The 21,456-nt window shown below is 36.6% G+C and overlaps 1 pseudogene; it reads right to left on the bottom strand.

The window, feature by feature from the left end:
- Positions 1–9,175: 9,175 nt before the first annotated feature.
- Positions 9,176–18,500, bottom strand: LOC131166027 (uncharacterized; annotated as a pseudogene).
- Between the last annotated feature and the right edge of the window lie 2,956 nt (positions 18,501–21,456).

Here is a 21,456-nt window from a genome sequence, read left to right as displayed (position 1 = left end):
ATATCATCAATAAAAACTACTACAAATTGATCTATATACTAGTGAAAAACTCTATTCATCAAGTCCATGAACACAACTGGGGCATTCGTCAAACCAAATGGCATAATAAGGAATTCGTAATGCCCATATTTGGTCCTAAAGGTTGTCTTTGTAACGTCCTTTGCCTTTACTCTCACCTGATGATAACCTGATCTGAGGTCAATCTTGGAATACACCCGTGTACCCTGGAGCTGATCAAACAGATCATCGATACGAGGTAGAGGATACTAGTTCTTAATAGTAACCTTGTTTATCTCCCTATATCAATACACATCCTTATGATCCCGTCCTTCTTCTTTACAAACAACACTGGAGCTCCCCACTGCGATACATTGGGTCATATAAATCCCCTATTCAGCAAGTCTTGTAACTGATTCTTCAATTCTCCTAATTCAGCTGGAGCCATATGGCAGGGAACCTTAGAGACCAGTATTGTTCCTGGAGGCAAATCTATAGGAAAATCCACCTCGCATTCGGGAGCAACCTTGGTAGCTACTATGGAAAAACATCTAGAAATTCTCGTACAACTGGGGTACTATCAAGGTTCGATTCATTCCTTGCCATTTCTTTTACAAAAGCCACAAACCCCTGACTTCCTTCTCGGAGTAGTCTGCTCGCCTGTATAGCTGATACCATCTGCAAGGGAGCATGCACACGAGAGCCAACAAACCGAAATTCTTGTTCACTAGGGGGTTTGAAAATTACTTTTTTCTGATTGCAATCAATACTGACATGATTAACAGCCAACCAATCCTACCCAGTATTACATCAAACTCGTACACAAACACAATTAGGTCTGTTGGTAGAACTTTTCCCTGAATTTCTATAGGATACCCTCTGAGCACTCTCTGACACCGTATCACTGACCCTGACGGTGTAGCTACGGACAGTTCTCTATCTAATAACTGAGTCTCACTTCTACATAATTTAACATATGATGTATAGACAAAGGAATGAGTAGCACCTGAATCAAATAAAACAATAAAGGAATATGATAAAACAGTAAAAGTACCTATCACCATATCCGCGGCAGCCTCTACATCACCTGGCGTCAATGCTTAAACCCTCGTCGGGGCCACATTCCTCTGTTGTCCTCCATGAGGTGCATGATATCCTCCCTGATAGGGCCTGAGAGCTAGGCACTGGTCTGGCGGACCGAGGCATGCACGTGCCATGTGACCGGGTCTCCCACAGCAATAGCATACATCTCTCCCAACCTGGCACTCCCCTAAATGATGTCTACTACACATCTGACATACTGGGAAAATCGGTGCACCCTGATTCCCACAAGGTCTTGCCATCTGTCTCTGATCTCCCTTATCATGACCTCCTCTCCATGGACCCCTCCTGGAGCCAGCCTAAAAGCCCTGAGGCGTAGGCCTCTTCCCCTAACTCTGAGTCGTTATACCCCTCTATATACCACTCTCAATGATCGCAACTCTATCCACAACCTCCGTAAATGTCTGAACCCTAAAACCAATCACCTGCTCAAACAAATTCTGCCTCAGTCCCTCTTCAAACTTCCTTGCTTTTTTCTCTTCATCAGGTGCTAGATGTGGAGCAAAACGCGAAAACTCGATAAACCGAGCTGCGTACTGAGATACGGTCATCTTCCCCTGTATCAGATACATAAACTCTGCTGCCTTCGTGCTCTAAATGATAGCAGGGAAATACCGCCCGAAGAACAACTCCTTGAACCAATCCCACACCACTGGCACTACAACCGGCCTCTGCTCCTCTATCAATTGCGCTGATCTCCACCAGCGCTTCGCCTCCCCTGTCAACTTAAATGCTGCAAATACTACCTTCTGCTCATCCGAACAAGGAAGCACTGCCAATGTCTCTTCGATGTTCTGGACCCAATTCTCAGCTACAATTGGATCATCTCCTCCAGCAAAGGATAGGGGCTTCATCTACATAAATTTTTCGATCAAGCAGCATTGCTCCCTAGAGCTCTTGGTCATCTTAGTCATCAACTGCTGAGTGACACTGCACAGCACAACATCTGTCTCTCCTCCACCTATGCTGGAAGGCCCTGGCCTATCCTCCACAGCATTCGTACCACTGCTTCCCGGGTCCATCCTGAAACGAGAAACACACTTAAGCACCTTATCTCCTATATATACAAACCTATCATATTCCAATTCAAAATTGACTATCTTCCCTGACCTTAACTCAATATCCAGTTCTGTCACCTAGACACACGACCCGACAATAGTTTACTATGATTTTCCTGAAATCGTCATCCTAGGAAAAATACAGAAACCACCATGGTAATCTTGTACCCAGATCACAGAACAAACCTCAAAACATTCCCTATACTCTGGTATTGCTTTTGCTACACTCTAAAGTCTACAGAACCTAGCAACCTAGGTTCTGATACCAAATTATAACAACCTACTATTTAACTAGGTTTTTTTTTATATACTGCAAAATTTACAATGCTCTAATACCTAATAGATCAAAGCAATCCATCAACCTAAACAGCAAGAATCGGAATTCATATAAACATCATCAAGAAAATATATAATACCAAAGTGCTAGAATGTGTCCCCAAAATATACAAATAAAATTATTTCCCAAAAATACCCTCAACTGGGGTAGGGCCACAAATAAATACTTACTCTACTGACAAGATAGTACTGAGGCCCCTCTATCTGCGAGCCTGGTCTGCTCGCCTACCTAGATCATCTGAAAATGTTAAAGTAATGGAATGAGCCAACACTCAGTAAGACGAAACATGTTATTGCTAGTGTATGGCAAATGAGTTGGAATACTTTAAAGATATATTCCTATATAATCATGTATAACTGAATATGATATAAAACCACCACCTGTACCCATGCTACTTAACGTATATGTTTTTATAAGTTTCTATACGTAATACTTCTACTATACATAAGTACCCCCCCCCCCCCTCACTGTTACTGTAAAACTGTATATACATCTAATAGCTGAAAACTTCCCTATGGATAACTATATGTCTAAATTTAACCCCTTATAACAGGATTGTGCGGCCCGTAGGTGGGATCTACCCTGGCTGGCCGACCAGGATAAACCACTATACTCTATTAGTCTGATCAACCCTCCTCAACCCATATCTGATGGGGAGCATGTCCACTCGTGGGCTCTATACGATCGAATTTCATACCACGTATTATCTAAATAGGTGGTTGCACTCTATACTGTATGTAGCAATGGTACCATGCTCTGTAAACTATATGGTCCAAGAGGGTCTAATACTATATAGTACAGTTCTATATACAACTATCTGTTTTACCATGATTCTGTAAAAACTGTATAAATCATGACACGGTAATAAACTATATCTGTATCAACTGTATTTCTGAAATGAACTATAAACTGTATGTCATGGTACCGTAAACTGTATCTGTATCAACTGTATAATCATGGTATTCTGTAATTACTATAAAATATATTCACTGTTTGTATAATCTGTAAAACATACCTCTGAAAAATACTATAAAGCATGTCTCTATAGTATATCTATATTCTCGAGCCACACAGTAATTTAAAACATATTATGCATAATGGATAAACTATATTAATTCCCGCTGTGAATAATAATTTGGTATAAATATATATACTATACTAAAAATCATACTAAATTTGCCTAGCATAGCATATTTCCCTTACCTGAGTATTAAAAAGCCCATTATCGTATATCGGTCCTACCCTCGCAGGGCTTCCTGCCCGACACCCTGAAAATAACATTCACCAGAATAGAATATCAATATTTGTTTGCCTACATCATTTCCTACAACTGCCAGAAGCCAAAAATTGACTAAAAGGCCTTACCCTAATTCTGGGAAGAAATTCGACTCGATCTCACCGACGATCTGCCCCAGTAAACTTGAAGAGAACTCCGCCAAGAACGTCGTGGTGGCCTTAGATCATTGATTCGGTGACTGAGGGGGCCAAAATCGAAGAGAGAAGAGGGAAGGACTGTAGAGGAGAGAGAAGATACGTGTCGGTGAATTTCCAGCGTAGGGAAAATGAGTTTAGCACTATTTATACTACGGCCTTCTTCGACGAGTCACGTCACCTCGTCGACAAGTCCTGTAGAAAGTTCGTTGACGAACTTACACCCTCGTCGATGAATTTCAGACTTCCAAAAAATCCACTCTCGGTATCTTCTCGTCGACGAAACTTGTCTTTGTCGATGAGGCCCTTTTGTACCCTCGTCAACAAATCCCCTATGTTCGTCGGTGAGGACCTGCTAAATTCTTTTGAGTCTTATATCTTCACATTTGTTGACAAAGTCGGTTGCCTCCTTCTGTTACTGCTTCCATTTCTATCCCTTTTATTATTTAAATACCCTTATTCTCCGGGTCGTTACAGTTTATGCATTAGTTCTTCAAGAAGAGTCTCACAAGAATGCTGGACATGGAGGTTCCTATGCTGCTAAACCTGATACTATGGCAATGTATGCAAATTCAAAGGGAAGCAGTTCTGGTAATTCAAGATGGAATAAAGGAAACAACAAGAATGAAAAACCTATGCGTACTCATTGTAATATGCTTGGGCATACTATTGATAAGTGTTTCAAACTACATGGATACCCACCTAGTTATAAGCCAAAAATGGAAATCAAGTGCAAATCAAGTTTCTTGTCCTCAAGGAACTATGATTGAGAATTCTTCTCAAATCCAGATTCAATGTCCCATCACCAAGACTCAATGTGAGCAATTGTTGGCTTTTCTCAATACAGGATCAATTTCTCGTGACAATCATCATGTTGCTAATACAAGTGTTGGTAATGGTTTGTCTGGATTGACCTCTGGATCTACTGGTGTTCACGGTGCTTCTGATGTGACGATAAATTCTTCCCATCCTCAAGCACATGATAACTATCTTGAAACCATGTCAGGTTTCATATCTAATTCTTCCTTCACACCCATTTTGACACACTCTATTTTCTCAGCCAAATTGGTAAACAAGAATTGTTTTGGATCTACTGATTGGGTCATAGACACAGGAGCTACTGACCACATGGTACATTCAAGTACTTGATTCACGCATATCACAACCATTTTGAATACTCATGTGAACCTTCCTAATGGTGAAACTGCTTTGGTTACACACATTGAGACTTTTCAAATCACTAAAACTTTGATCTTGTACAATGTTCTTTGTGCTCTTTCTTTCAACTTTAATCTCATATCTGTCAGTCAACTTGTTAAATCATTTTCTTGTTGCCTTATTTTCTTTGGAAATTTTTATTTTATTCAAGACCTTGCTCATTAGAGCACAATTGGTCTGGGTAAAGAGTGCAATGGGCTTTACCTACTAGAAGGAAGCAAGTCTGTTTCTTTTTCTTCTTCAGTTCTGTCAATCAATAAGCCACAGTCATATGTATGGCATTCCAAGTTGGGACATTTATCAAATGCCAAATTGGCTTTGATTAAATCCAATGATGTACCTCTTGTTGTTTCAAATAAAGATTTTCTTTGTGATATTTGTCCTATTGCCAAGAAAAAGAGATTACCTTTTAATAAAGTTCTCATATTTCTGAAAATTGTTTTGATTTGATACATTGTGACTTGTGGGGTACCTTTTTTGTTCCTACAATAGATTCATGCAAATATTTCTTAACCATTGTAGATGATTGTTCTAGGTCTACTTTGGTTTACTTGCTGAAACACAAGTCTCAAACACAATCTGTTTTGGAACAATTTTATAATATGGTTAAGACTCAATTTTCTAGAAAAATAAAGATAATAAGGATTGATAATGGAACAGAGTTTATCATGAGCAATTTTTTTGCTCAAAAGAGAATTTTACATCAATTAAGCTGTGTTGAAACTCCTCAACAAAATGCAACAGTAGAAAGGAAACATCAACATATCTTAAATGTTGCAAGATCCCTTTTGTTCCATTCTCATTTGCCTTTATACCTTTGGGGACATTGTGTCTTAACAACGGTTTATTTGATTAATAGAATCCCAACTTCAACCTTGTCTCATAAAACTCCTTATGAAGTACTTTATGGTCATGCTCCTTCCTATGGTCACTTAAGGGTTTTTGGATGTCTTTGTTTTACTTCCACTCTTAACACATAATAGATCTAAGTTTGCTGCTAGATTTAGAAAGTGTGTGTTTCTAGGATATCCTTTTGGTGTAAAAGGTTACAAAATCCTAGATATAACTACAAATACTGTTTTTATTTCGAGAGATGTAGTGTTTCATGAAGAAATATTTCCTTTTGTTGATGCTAATAAATTAGTTTTAGATCCTTTTCTTTTTAGTTCTAAAGTTGAGGACATTGCAGCTCAGGTAATAGCACTTTTGTTACTCCCATTTGCATTCCTAAAAATCATATTCCTTGTTCAACTTCACTTAATATTTCTATTTCAGTTGAGGTTCCATATTATAATTCTAATCATTCTTCTTCTTCTGTCATTCCTATTATTACTACCCCTGCTAATCATAATTCTACTGATTCTTTGGTTCATTCTTTATTCGACCATACAGTTCCTAATATACTCTCAAAAGCACCTATTCATACTACAACAGCAGAACCACCATCTGCACCTCTTAGAAAATCAATAAGACACACCAAACAACCTGCTTACTTACAGGATTATTCTTGTATTGTTACTCACATTCCAGGTGCACCTTATGATATATCTCAATACCTTACTTATTCACATTTAGAACCAAGTTATTAGTCATACATGATGACAGTCAGTTCTTCTCCTCAAGAACCTTAATCTTTCTTTCAAGCAGTTAAAGATCCTTTGTGGAAAGAGGCAATGGATAAGGAAATTCAAGCACTTGAGAAAACTCACACTTGGGAGCTTTCTACTTTACCACCTAGTAAATCTCCTATTAGATGTAAGTGGGTATACAAAATTAAATTAAATTCTGATGGTTCAATTGAAAGATACAAGGCAAGAATAGTTGCAAAGGGTTACACTCAACAAGAAGGTTTAGATTTTCTAGAAACATTCTCTCTAGTAGCCAAAACAGTCACTGTTAGAGTCTTGATTGCATTAGCAACTGCCAAAGCTTGGCCTCTTCATCAATTGGACATCAATAATGCTTTTCTGCATAGGGATTTGGATGAGGAAGTATATATGTCTCTACCTCCTGATTATCACAGTAAAGGGGGGAGTTCTTCTTCTCCTGTTGTGTGTAAGCTACTCAAATCTCTTTATGGTTTAAGGCAAGCTTCAAGACAATGGTACACTAAACTTTCCACCACTATTCAACAACTTGGTTTCATTCAATCTACTGTTGATCATTCCTTGTTTGTGCATGTCAAAGGTCCTTTGTTTACAGCTTTATTAGTATATGTGGATGACATGGTCATCACAGGAAATAATCTAGACTGTGTTGTTGAAGTGAAGACAGTTTTGGATGCCAAATTTGGGATTAAGGACCTTGGTTCACTTAAATATTTCTTGGGGCTTGAGATTGCTAGAAGTGAGAAGGGTATCAGCTTGAATCAAAGGAAGTTTGCTCTTGATATATTAAAATAAACAGATATGGCAAGCCTGTTAATTCTCCTATGGAACAACAGCTGAAGTTGTCCAAGGATTCTGGAGACTTGTTGACAGACTCGAGCAAATACAAAAGACTCATAGGCAAACTAATGTATTTAACCTTGAGCATACCTGATTTGACATATATAGTAAATAGATTGAGTTAATTTTTGGCTAAACCAAGGCATCCACTCATGCAAGCAGTTACTAGAATATTGCAATATATCAAGGGAACATTAGGGCAAGGGGTATTTTTCCCTAGTGATTCATATTTACAATTGAAAGCCTATTGTGATGCTGATTGGGCAGGATGTCCAGACACTAGAATATCATTAACTGGTCATTATGTTTTTCTTGGGAATGCTTTAATTTCATGGAGATCAAAAAAGCAGTTAATGGTGTCAAGGTCTTCGGCTGAAGTTGAATATAAATCAATTGCAAGTACTATTGTGAAGTAACTTGGTTATTGTATCTATTGAAAGATCTTCAAGTGAAGTGTGATAAGTCAGTGCTAATGTACTGTAATAACCAAGTCGTTTTGCATATTGCTGCGAATCCTGTGTTTCATGAAAGATCAAAACACATAGAGGCAGATTGTCATATTGTGAGAAATAGAGTTCTTGATGGTACTATCGAAACATTTCATATTGCTTCCAGGAATCAATTGGCAGATGTCTTTACTAAGGCACTTGGTGTAGATAGCCATATCAGATTAATCAAGAAGTTGGGATTGATCAACATATATGCTCCTAAGATTGAATATCCTGATTATGTGAAGGAGGATCAAAATGCAAGAGCATTGCTCTTGAAGGGGGGTGTTAAAATTGATAAGCAGCTTTGGGAGGATTAGTTATTTGTTATGATTAGTTAAACTTTGTATTTTTCTTTTCTTCAGAAAGTTAGTTATTTTAGTTAGGGTAACAGATTCTGTATATAAGGAGATTTAATGGTTGTATTTTCAGTTTTTTGCTTGTAAGCTCAATTGGATTCAAGAAACAAGATCAAGTTTATTTAGATCTTCTGTTCTTGGAGTTTTACAGTTTCTGTTCTTGAAGTTTTATATTGAATGATCACTCATCACTTCATTGTTTTAAGGTCCACCCAACCAATTTGTTTATTGACAATAATTTAAATAGTTTTTCCTCGTTATTTTTAATAACGAAACAGATCCACCGACCTTAACATGTGTTTTATGTATTTTCAAAAAGTAAAATAATATTCAATAGTAAATATGTGTAGGTGTATGTGTATGTGTTTCATAGCTATTAATCTTGGTTTATTGAAGTTAGATAAATTAGACTTGGTTTTAAGCAATATTGATTTATTTCCCTAAGTTTTTTTTATTGATTTATTGAAGCTAGATAAATTAGAGTTGGTTTTAAGCAGTAAATTATTAATTGGTGCATTAATGTCCACGTAATTTTGTAGAAGAATGGATGTTTTACCCACCAATAAAAATAAATAAATAAATAAAAATTAGTCAATGAACTTGCTAAGCCTTTGATCATTTTGTGATCTAGCTCTTACTGATATGTTATAAAAGCAGAACAAGTCCATTAATTGCTCTACTCATTGTGGAAAATAGGAGTCTGATCCATGTAGCTCCCTCTGAGCTCACTAATGAAGGCAAAGAAAACATTTGTTAAGTTACTGCATGGTTAGAATCTTAAATCATACATGTTCCTACCAAGCTCGAAGACAGTAAAAATCAAGAAACAATTCCTTAACCTCATGGATTCGTCCGGCCAAGAGAGACCCAAATACTATCCCTTGTAGGAAAAAGAATTGGTTTAGCAACTTCTTCCTCGCGATGTTTAGTAACCAAATGTTTTTACTCATTCAAAAAGCATACATCCTCTGTTACTCTGAATACCCTTCATGGAATCTTCCCTGCAATATTCTCTCTCTCTTTCCAACTCTCCACTTGCTTCAATAAATTTTCCTTTCTATCAAGAAAAGCTCGAAGAGTAGGAGGATCACAAGGAGGCAGCATCTCACATGGCCCTGTATCTGCAGGAGCCTTCACCATGGATTCCCTTTTGCACTTTTTTTCTATCTCTTTTCCCCTGTGCAAGCCATTGCCTCCGCGCACAATTCCACAGCTCCCAGAGGTACACTTGGTTTGCACCTCAACAGCTTCGCATACCCATTTAAGAGATGAAACATATAGTCATACACATTCTTCATCTTTAGCTCCTCTGTAATAAACTTGCTCCCTGCCCTTCCAATCATTTGTGCCTACATGAGAAATTGGTACAGAAATATTCAATCATACACATCTGTATGTATGTATAGTATATTAAGGGCCTGCTAACTTGCAGAAAATATTTGTGCAGAAAAGTTCGAAGAAATTAAAACATGGTTTCTAACTTTTTAATTTGAATGATGGAAATATATTTTTTTTGAGAAAAGTGAAAATAAAATATGAAGATTGTATATCACCAACTTAATGGGACTAATTATTTTCCATCTTTATTATACACATGTTAAAAAAACTTCAAAATTTTTTATACTGGTACTAAAAAGATTAAAAAAAAAAATAACAATAAGGCTTTGGTAGTTCTGTACAAAAAATTGAAGTTATTTTTCAAATTTGAAGAAACCCTAATTTAAATAATAATAATTTTCTAATAAAATATTTCTAGAACTATTAAAACATGCAACTATATGAATTGAAAGCAAATGGAAGACAAACCTTTCGGGGATTGCGATTGCCCCAGTCAACAGCAAACTGAATAGATTCGCACTCGTCTGTAACATTGATGGGCCAGTAGTGAACCAATGGGACCAAACTTCCACTGAAGAAATCATAATATCTAGGTGTGACTAATAGGGTGACGGAATCAAAAGCTAGAATATATTTTTCGCTGACTAACCATGTAATTCCTTCCACATAAATCTTATACCTATATGAATTGATTTATCAAACATGCTCAAAACATTATCAGTAGGAAAAAAAAAAATAATAATGGGGATGAGAAGACATGAAGCTATAAAAGGAGAAGATAATGAAGGAATAGAGATGTGAAAATTACTCAAATTTTGATTTTAAAATAACGCCCACCTATGTGTGCACTGGCTTGCAAAATCAGTGCCTTTGTATCCACAATAATATGCAGCCCGCCAATCCTGTAAATTATATACATAGCTATTGTTAGTTTCAAAGCGCTCTTCTCTCCCATCCCCTAAACAGATGATATTGTTAGCACGACTCTTAGTCATGTGAAATTCAATGAACCAGCCTTATTTGGTGAGCGTCTCAAATATTATTGGTAAATCACCTCTGACTAAATCTCACCTATGAAACATTTCCCTCATCTCCCAAATCTTATATATATATATATATATATATATATATATATATATATAGTTCCTTACTAAACAACTAAAACAACTCTACATTCAAATTCATAACTAGTTCAGTTATCTTGTGAACTTGGTTCACAAATTTATAATCATATTCAACATTTAGTGATTAACGCTTCATTCTATCAAAGGCTATGTAAAACTTTAACATTAAATGTTTTGAATTCTAAGTTTGATAGGAATTAAGAAGGGGTATATATGGATGGGAGACTAGTTAGCTCACTCTCATCTAACCTTGCCCAATAAGTCTCCAAACATATGTGCCTTGGAGTTGAGAGAAAAAATATTTACAATGAATTGGTTTTCCATATTTGAAACCTTCTAATTACAAGAAGTTACATTGATGTTTGGACCTACCAAAGAGGTGTAAGACCCACATCTTCCAAATTCATGCATATGACTATAAGGTAGTATTTGGGAGTATGAATTTTACAGCATAGGTTTGAATTTGTGTGGATTTTGAATAAGTTCAATTCAATTTTGTAATACTTTTATCCAAATTCAAACCCAGCATTCGAATTCAATACTCCCAAACGCAATATAAGACATTGGTGAATTTCAAACCCTACACGGGGAATTGATCTCGACAAGTTTTTCTCAAAAGTTGGGAGCACTCGTTGGGAGGGTTAGCTAGCTTTTAGCAAGAAATTAAGTTGTGATAAGGTATGTACCAAGTGATAGATTCTTGCATTTGAACCATAATCCTCCCTGACGTTGCAAAAGGAAAGGTTGAATCACACATAACTTGTGAAAAGATTGCTTTTCTAGTAAGCATGTGGCTCCCTCTCCATCCACTTTAGTTTCTTGTTTCCTTCTTCCAGCTCTTTCTTCAATGGCACCCATGACTTTATATGGACCTCGGGCCTGTGAAGTATATACATTTATAATCATAATGCTCATAATTAGCATCAAATGCAAAAGGAGATTTATGTACTTAAAAAGTCAAATACCTAAATAGTATTTAAGAAGGAAGAATTTTTGGTGTTTTTTCTTTCAAATCTATACAAATTAAAATTAAAGGTTTAACAACCATACTCTCAAATGTCCTTGCAAGAACTCTTCTTCTTGTTAGGGAAATATTATATATATATATACACGAACAAATTCCCTCAAGTAAATCAATGGAGTAATGCAAAAATGAATAAATAAAATGAGACATAAAAAATTTAACATGGTTCCCTCAAATGTTGAGGTATGTCCACGGGGCACGGTGGTCCAAATCCACTATCACCAAATATGTTGTACAAAGTGGATACAAAAGGCATAAGCCTTACAAATACACAAGAGTTTATGAACAAATGTAACAAGATGGAAATGCCTCACCAAATATTCTGAACAAAGCTCCAAAGAACTAACCAAAATGAGCACATCCAGCAAAAATACCAATATGTTGTTAATAAAAATAGCTTGAGTTGTAGGAGTGATCGGCGGAGCTGCTATAGAAAAATGGAGAGGACGAGTGGCTCTAATACTAGCTGCAGGCAGAGGAAGCTGTATTTTGAAAAAATGAGAGTGAAGTCATGGCTAGCAGAAAGAAATGCAGATGAAACAAAAAAAAAAAGGAGATAAAGGGGCAGCATGCTGCCCTTGCGGGTGAGGCCTTGGAGCCTAAATCAACAAACATGCTGCAGCTATTTTCCTTCCGGGAAAGCCAACAACATTAAAGAATGGTGCAGCTTTCAAGTCAAGGGCCCCACAAGGAGGGACACCCAACAAATCTCCCCCCCCCCCCGACTTATGGGGACGACTCCACCAATCCGGCCAAAACTCGACACTTCACATGCTTGTCTCTTGACAATGCTTTAGTTATCATATCTGAACCATTATCATCAGTGTTAATTTTGTCAAGCTGCAATAATTTCTTGTCCAACACATCCCGAATCTAATGATATCTAACATCAATATGTTTTGACTTTGAATGGAAGATAAAATTCTTACTCAAATGAATTGCACTTTGGCTATCACAATAAAGAACCTACCTTTCTTGTTCCATGCCCAACTCTTTTAAGAATCTCTTCAACCAAAGTAATTCTTTGCAAGCTTCCATAATGGCAACAAACTCGACTTCCGTAGTAGATAGGGCAACACATTTCTGTAATTTAGATTGCCATGCCCCAGCTCCCCCTGCAAAAGTCTTCAAATAATCCGAAGTGGATTTTCTAGAATCAACATCACCAGCCATGTTGGTATCCGTGAATCCATGGAGCATAGATTTAAAATTTCCAAAACACAAACATGCCTTTGAAGTGCCTCTAAGGTATCAGAGAATCCATTTTACCGCTAAACAATGCTCCTTTCCTGGATTAGAGAGAACCCGACTAACAACTCCAATAGCATAAGCTAAATCTGGTCTTGTGCAAACCATTGCATACATTAAGGAACCAACGGCCGAAGTATAAGGAATTTTCTTCATCTCTTCCTTGTCTTTTTCACTTGTAGAACTTTGTTTTGAACTAAGCTTGAAGTGACTAGCAAGTGGGCAACCAACGGGTTTTGCTTTATCCATATTTAACTTCTCAAGCACTTTTTCAATGTAACTTTCTTGAGACAACTAAATTTTCCCTTTTTCACGATCACGAACAATTCTCATGCCAAGAATTTGTTTTGCTGGTCCCAAGTCTTTCATGGCAAAAGACTTGCTCAACTCCAACTTTAATTTTTCAATCTTGGAGAAGTCCTGTCCTACAATGAGCATATCGTCAACATAGAGTAAGAGAATAACATAAGTACCATCCGAAAATTTTTTCACAAACACACAATCATTCGAAGAGGTTTTTGAGTAACCATGATCAATTATGAAAGAATCAAATTTCTTGTACCATTTCCGTGGTACTTGCTTCAACCCATACAAACTTTTCTTTAATTTGCACACTAAATTATCTTTCCCTTTTGGTTTGAAGCCTTCCGGTTGTTCCATGTAAATTTCATTTTCTAAGTCACCATGTAAGAAAATGGTTTTCACATCTAGTTGCTCAACTTCTAAATTCAAGTATGCTGCCATGCCAAGAATAACCCGAATAGATGACATCTTTACAAACGGTGAGAATATTTCATCAAAGTCAATTCCCTTTTTCTGACCAAAGCCTTTTACCACAAGTCTAGCCTTGTACCGAAGATTCTTTTCATCATTTTTCAGCCTAAACACCCATTTATTTTTTAAAGCTTTCTTTCCAGGAGGAAGTTTAACAAAATCATAAGTGTGATTGTCAACTATGGAATTCATTTCCTCTTACATAGCCTCCATCCATTCAACTTTATTTTTATGGTTCATGGCTTCTTGATAGCTTTCAGGTTCCCCTTGATCCATTAGAGTAACATAGTCACTTGATGGATATTTAGAAGAAGGTCTTGACTCTCTTGAAGATCTTCTCAATTGAGCTTGCTCTTGAACTTGTTGCTCCCTCTCATTTTCATCTTCAACATCATTAGGATTTTCATCATTTCCAACATCTTCAAGAGGTGGAAGAACATCTTCCATATTTTCACCATGTGCCAAAGGTGGAGAAGGTAAGTCTAAGTCAACAAAATCATTCCCATTAAATTGTGGTTGCTCAACTGTGCCAAAATCTTCAATTGTTTGATCTTCAAAAAATACAACATCTTGGCTTTTAACAATTTTCTTGTCAACCGGATCCCACAATCTGTATCCAAATTCATTATGCCCATAGCCAAGAAAAATACATTGCATTGTCTTGTCATCAACTTTGGATCTTTCATCTTTTGGAATGTGAACAAATGCACAACAACCAAACACTTTCAAGTGATCATAAGTGACATCCTTACCTTTCTAAATTTTTTCAGGAACTTCACCAAGTAAAGGAGTTGAAGGAGACAAATAATCAAGTCCACCGCCGTCCTCATTGCTTCACCCCAAAATGATTTTGGCAACTTCGCTTAAGAGAGCATACATCTCATTCTCTCCAGTATAGTGCGGTTCATCCTTTCAGCAATACCATTTTGTTGAGGGGTTTTCTTGATGGTCTTTTGATGTCTAATTCCTTAACCGTAACAATATGCATCAAATGGGCCAATGTACTCTCCACCATTATCTGGGTGCACACATTTCACCTTTTTTCCAGTCTCCCTTTCAACTTTACCCTGAAAATACTTAAACACATCTAAGACTTTATCTTTAGTCTTCAAAGTGTAAGCCCAAACTTTTCTTGAACAATCATAAATAAAGGTAACAAAATAAAGTGCACCACCATGAGATTTAACTTTCAAAGGACCACATACATCTGAATGTATCAAATCTAAAATATTAGATTTTTTAGTAACGAACTTTGTACAAAAAGGAGCTCTATGTTGCTTACCGGCCAAACAATGAACACAAGCTTTCAGAGAGGTACCTTTCATCCGGGGCAGGAGCTTCTTTTTGAACAAAAACTGCATTCCTTTTTCACTCATGTGCCCAAGCCGCTTATGCCACAAATCGGTGGAAAAGTGACTTTCAATTGCATTAACAACACTATTACCAATTTTACCTTACATCATATAAAGTGTACCAGTTTTCTTGCCTTTAGCCACCACCAAATTGCCCTTTGTGAGTTTCCATTTTCCATCACCAAAATGGTTGTCAAACCCTTCATCATCAAGCTTTCCGGTAGATATCAAATTTAGTCGAATATCGGGTACATGTCTCACATCTTTGAGCACCAACTTGCATCCCAAATTTGTTTCCAAACAAACATTTTCCATGCCAACAATGTTTGACAAACCTTTATTTCCCATCCGAACAACTCCATAATTTCCTTTGGAATAAGAAGTGAAGAAATCTCCGTGAGAAGTGACATGGAATGACGCACCAGAATCAATAACCCAATCAGTCTCTTGACTTGTCAAATTAATGCAACTTGCATCACAAACAACCATGAGATCACCATCAGATGCAACTGAAGTTGTGTCTTCATGCTTTTTCTCAAAAAATTTCTCCTTGTTTTGCTCCTTAAATTTCAATTTTCTACACTCCCGCTTCATATGCCCCTTTTTATGACAATAGTGGCACTCAATATCTTTTTTCGAAACTGAATTGGACCGACCTCTTAATTTATCATTAGGGTGAGAATATTTGCTTTTACTTCTGCCTCTCCCCCGGTTTTCTGTCACAAGTGCCTCTGAATGAGAAGAGCCAACTGATTTTCTTCTAATTTTTTTCATTCAACAAGCTGCTAGTTACTTGGTTCATAGTAACAATTCCATCGGGAGCCGAATTACTAACTGTCACAACCAAAGTTTCCCAACTTTCTGGCAAGAGCTAAGAAGCATTAAGGCCTGCAATTCATCATCAAAAACTATTTTCATAGTAGCAAGCTGATTGATAATATTTTTCATCTCATTCAAATGTTCGGTAATAAGACCACCATCTTTATATTTCAAATTTACCAATTTTCGCAAAAAAAAAAAAAAACTTTATTTGTAACCAACTTTCTATCATAAAGACCCTCTAATTTTTTCCACAATTCATGTGCCAAAGTTTCGGTAGAAACATGATGAAAAAAACTATCATCAATCCATTGTCGAATAACACCAACAGTTTTCCTATTAAGCCTATTCCACTCATCATCACTCATGTCTTTAGGCTTTCGGCTATCACCATCAATAGGCCCATCCAAATCTTTGTAAAATAAAAGATCTTGCATTTTTGTTTTCCAAGTTACCCAATTGCTTCCATTGAAGCTAATCATACGGCGAACATTACCATCCATGATTTATATAAATTTAATACGTACAAATAATACGGCTCTGATACCACTTGTTAGGGAAATATTATATATATATATATATATATATATATATATATATATACGAACAAATTCCCACAAGTAAATCAATGGAGTAATGCAAAAATGAATAAATAAAATGAGATACACAAAATTTAACGTGGTTTCCTCAAATATTAAGATACGTCCACGGGGCACGACGGTCCAAATCCACTATCATCAAATATGTTGTATAAAGTGGATACAAAAGACATAAGCCTTACAAATACACAAGAGTGTATAAACAAATGTAACAAGATGGAAATGCCTCACCAAATATTCTGAACAAAGTTCCAAAGAACTAACCAAAATGAGCACATCCAGCAAAAATACCAATATGTTGTTAATAAAAATAGCATGAATTGCAGGAGTGACCGGCGGAGCTGCTGCAGAAAAATGGAGAGGATGAGTGGCTCTAATACTGGCTACAGGCAGAGGAAGTTGTATTTTGAAAAACTGAGAGTGAAGTCGCAGCTAGCAGAAAGAAATGCAGATGAAAGAAAAAAAAAAAAAAGGAGATGAAGGGGCAGCATGTTGCCCCAGCGCGTGAGGCCTTGGAGCCTAAATCAACAAACATGTTGCGGCCGTTTTCCTTTCTCAAAAGCCAACAACATTAAAGAATGGTACAACTTTCAAGTCAAGGGCCCCACAAGGAGGGACATCCAACACTTCTATCAAACCCGAAAAAAAATTTAGTGCTTGTTTGAAACTTGAAAAATCTTTGTGAAAGGTATGAAAAATATGAAAAAATTTACTTTTTTATATTTGGTTATCAAGAAAAGTAATCAATACAATACAACTTTACACATTTTTTAGATTTAATTTTTTTTAACTTTTAATCATATTTAAACAAATTTTATTCTTAGCTAAAAATGATATTTAAGAAAACTATAGTAAAAATTAAATTTCCTTCTTATTAATTTTTTATCAATCAAAATCTTTAATCTAAACGGCTAGATCTTTTTGGGAAAGGAAGGGAGAAGACATTACCAGCCCCAGAAGGACCAATCAGGGAAAACAATGGTGATGCTGGACTCATTGCTGCAATAATCAAAGATGGGCGGCGGCGTCAGGGCTTCCGGTCCGTCGTAGTCGCTCTTTAGGATCAACGGCTCGTCGCCGCAGTGAAACACCAAGTCTAAGTCCGGCAACTTTCCGGGGTACAACCTTAGCAACTGCAAAATTCCCCATATGGTGAACACGTCCCTCGTCTGGTACGCATCCTGGTACTTCTCCACGTACGCCTTCCCGTCCACTATCACCAGCCTGAAGTCCGACCCGTTTACGGCCCGCTCCACCATGTCGCTGGTTATTCCCGTGCTCTTCCACGGCCAGAGGTCTTCGTGGATCCATCGGCAGTATTCCGGGCACGCCCCGCCCGACGCCTCCTGTCGGGTCTCGAATCTCACTTGATAGTTTTCTACAGGGCATGTTTGGGTGGAGTTTTCGAGGGCGCACCTGATCGGTGGGTATTTTCGGTTGACATTCTCTAGGGACTTTCTAGGATTCCTGTTTCTTGGAATCACTTGGCGAATTGAATCACCTCTGATCACAAACTGCGAACCAAACAAAAAATATTATAATACTTTCATTTCTTCCAGGAAAATGCTTACCATATATTTAGATCTAAAGCATCTCTTAAGAAGCTAAAAATTAAAGAACTAAAAAAAGTAAAGGGAACAAGTTGAAGAGGATGATAGAAACTTACAAAAGTAATCCATAGGAGGCAAATGAAGATAATGAAAGAGAGGGCGATGCAGAGGGCATTAATTCTTATACGCCCTTTCGAAGGGTGTTTAGTCCCTAAACAATGACTCCACATTGAAGCTAGTCGTACCCAAGAACCAACAATTGCACAACTACTTTCTCTCATTTCTAATTATTAGGCAAGTCCTTTTAATAGAAATATAGTAGTCACGGGTATGACGTGGTGGAAAGGCATCAGCACGTAAGAAAAAGAATCGGGAGTTCAATTTCAGGTAGATATACTCACGAAACCAACAGTACCTGCGGATTGTGAGAATTTACTCTGTGAGTCAGTGGGAACCGTGCATGGTAATGGAGATATGTTCCGGGAGTCAAGTTGACCGAACGTCCAACTGATGCACGGAAGTCGTATCTGCATTTTGGACTTTACCTGATCAGTGAAACCTAAGAGGAGGACTCTGATCCGTAAGTTTGGTGTCACGCTAAGGGGTCTGAAAAACTTATTGGTGGTTGGAGTTCCTATGTAATAAAAAATAAAAAATAAATAAATAAAAAAGGTAGTGAGAGTTGAAAATAATCATTACAAGGAAACACCTAATAAAGGTGTTTGGAGAAAAATTGACACATGTATGAGTCCATATTGAAAAAATTAATAAAAATAATATTTTTAGTAGATGAGAATCTTGTTTCATTTTTCTTTTGAATGCTACAAAATAGAAACTAAGAAAAATAATATTACTAAATAAATAATTTTTTTATTTTTAATTTATACATGAGGTATGGTAATTAGCTACAATCTATGGGACCATCCTCCTCTTCAAACATTAAAAAGCAACATCTTATTTAGGAAAATATTTTCATGTGGAATTTATCATCTTTTATTTTTAATCTAAAAAAATTGAAAAGAAAAGGCATTAGGAAGGAAATCAAAATGGATTTGTGTAAAAAAAGAAAAAAGAAAAAGAAGAAACAAACAAATAAGCAAAGTAAAAAAAGAAAAAAAAAATAAATGGGTCAGAGTGAATTACAGTAAACTATTGGAGAAAATATTATGTTAGGCTACTTAAACACGTCACATTTAGACCAACCAAATATGTCCTTAGATTTGAGAGATTTTCAATTGATGATTATTAGTTCAAGTTAGATTTTTCTAAAATCATATATATCATTCAATGATGTATTGATTATTTGGTGACATAATTAAATTCACATACTAGCTTCTTGATGAATAAAAAATATAATTATTAAAAATCTCACTCTTTAGGAAAATGTCATGAAAGTTATCACCCTTGATTGGAAAAAAAGAGTCCTTCGTTAAGCTCCTCCTCCAATGAAATCACTATGAACAATGTGTCCGAGCAAACTACATGTGGGACCTATATGAGACCCACTTTTTAGAATGATTTCATTGGACCAGGGGGCTTGATGGGAGAACTACACTGATCCTCTCCTTTGCTCTTCCACATTAGTCTTCTTGAAAGACTAGATTTTTTATCCTAGGTCAAACTTGCAGTGCAGTCTTTCTAAGAACACCTTTCAAGATGGAAATAAAGACTACAATTAATAAAGCAGGTGTTCTGCGTTAACCATAGGATAATTAATAAAGTTAAAACATTTCCTAAATAGGATTTAACTAAAGTTGTAAATTAATGTTTTTTTGGTACAATTAATGTTAAACTGATTAAAATTTTATTTTCTTACAATTATTTATTTTTAAATATCTATATATTTATGCTCAACTTGAGAGCATTCCATCTCTATGATTACGCATACCTCCATTTTGATCATCTGTGTCATTAATGTTCAAATATATGAGCATCTATTTGATCATTCTCAATCACTAGCTGTCTGCCCATTCATGCTCAATTTGAGAGCATCACATCCTTGTTCAATTTTCGATCATCCCATTGTTTATGCTTAATCTTTGAGGTTATATATATCCATGCTCATTTTGAAGCACTAACCCATTTGTGATTAGCTTATGAACATCAAGCCATGACCCATGCTCAATCTATGAGCATCTGTACTTCAATCCCAAAGCTTTTATCCATCTTCTCAAACCTTGAGCATCTAGATGTGAGTGTTCAATCTAAGCATCTACCATCCATCCTTAGTGTAGGACATGCTCTTATTCATGCTCATTCTGTGAGCATCCATCTATCCTTAACCTAGGGGGCACCCCTGCATCTGTGCTTAATCTTTGGCACCCTAACATTTATGCCCAATTTGTGATCACTCATTCATTCATCATTAACTTAAGGGGAACTCTCTATTATTGCTCAAGCTATGAGCACCCATTTATCTTCCCATAAATCTATGCTCAATCTGTAACGACCTACTATTTAACTGGGGTTTATATATATATACTGCAAAATTTATAATGCTCTGATGCCTACTCGATCAAACCAATCCATCAACCTAAAGAGCAAGAAACTGAAGTCATATAAACACAATTAAGAAAATATACAATACTAGAGAGCTAAAATGTGTCCCCAAAGTATATATATAAGATTGTTTCCCAAAATACCCTCAACTGGCTAGGGCTATACATAAATATCCCCAAAAATACTCACTCTACTAACAGGGTAGTACTGAAGCCCCCTCTATCCGCGAGCCTGTTCTGCTCGCCTACCTAGATCACCTGAAAAATGTTAAGGTAATGGGATGAGACGACGCTGAGTAAGATGAAATGTGTTATTGCTAGTATATGGCAAATGAGTTACAATACTAAGAGGATCTAAAAATATAGTACAAATAATAAACCAACCACCTTCCCATGTTGCTTAATATATATGTATTTTAGGTTTCTATCCATAATACTTTTAATATACATTAACATATATTCCCTATTTCTATGAAACTATACATACATAATAATAACTAAAAACTTCCCTAGATGGCTGTATGTCATGATTTAACCCCTCATGACAGGGTTGTGCGGCCCGAAGGAGGGATCTACCCTGGTTAGTCGATGAGGATAAACCACTATACTTCATCAGTCTGAGCAGCCCTCCTCAACCCATATATGATGGGGAGCCTATCCGCTCCTGGGCATTTGATCGACCTACTTACCACAT

The sequence above is a fragment of the Malania oleifera genome, chromosome 10 (assembly GCF_029873635.1).
Source record: "Malania oleifera isolate guangnan ecotype guangnan chromosome 10, ASM2987363v1, whole genome shotgun sequence".
NCBI classification, from domain to species: domain Eukaryota; kingdom Viridiplantae; phylum Streptophyta; class Magnoliopsida; order Santalales; family Ximeniaceae; genus Malania; species Malania oleifera.
The sequence above is the reverse complement of the archived record's forward strand: the minus strand, read 5'-3'. Positions and strand labels throughout refer to the sequence as shown.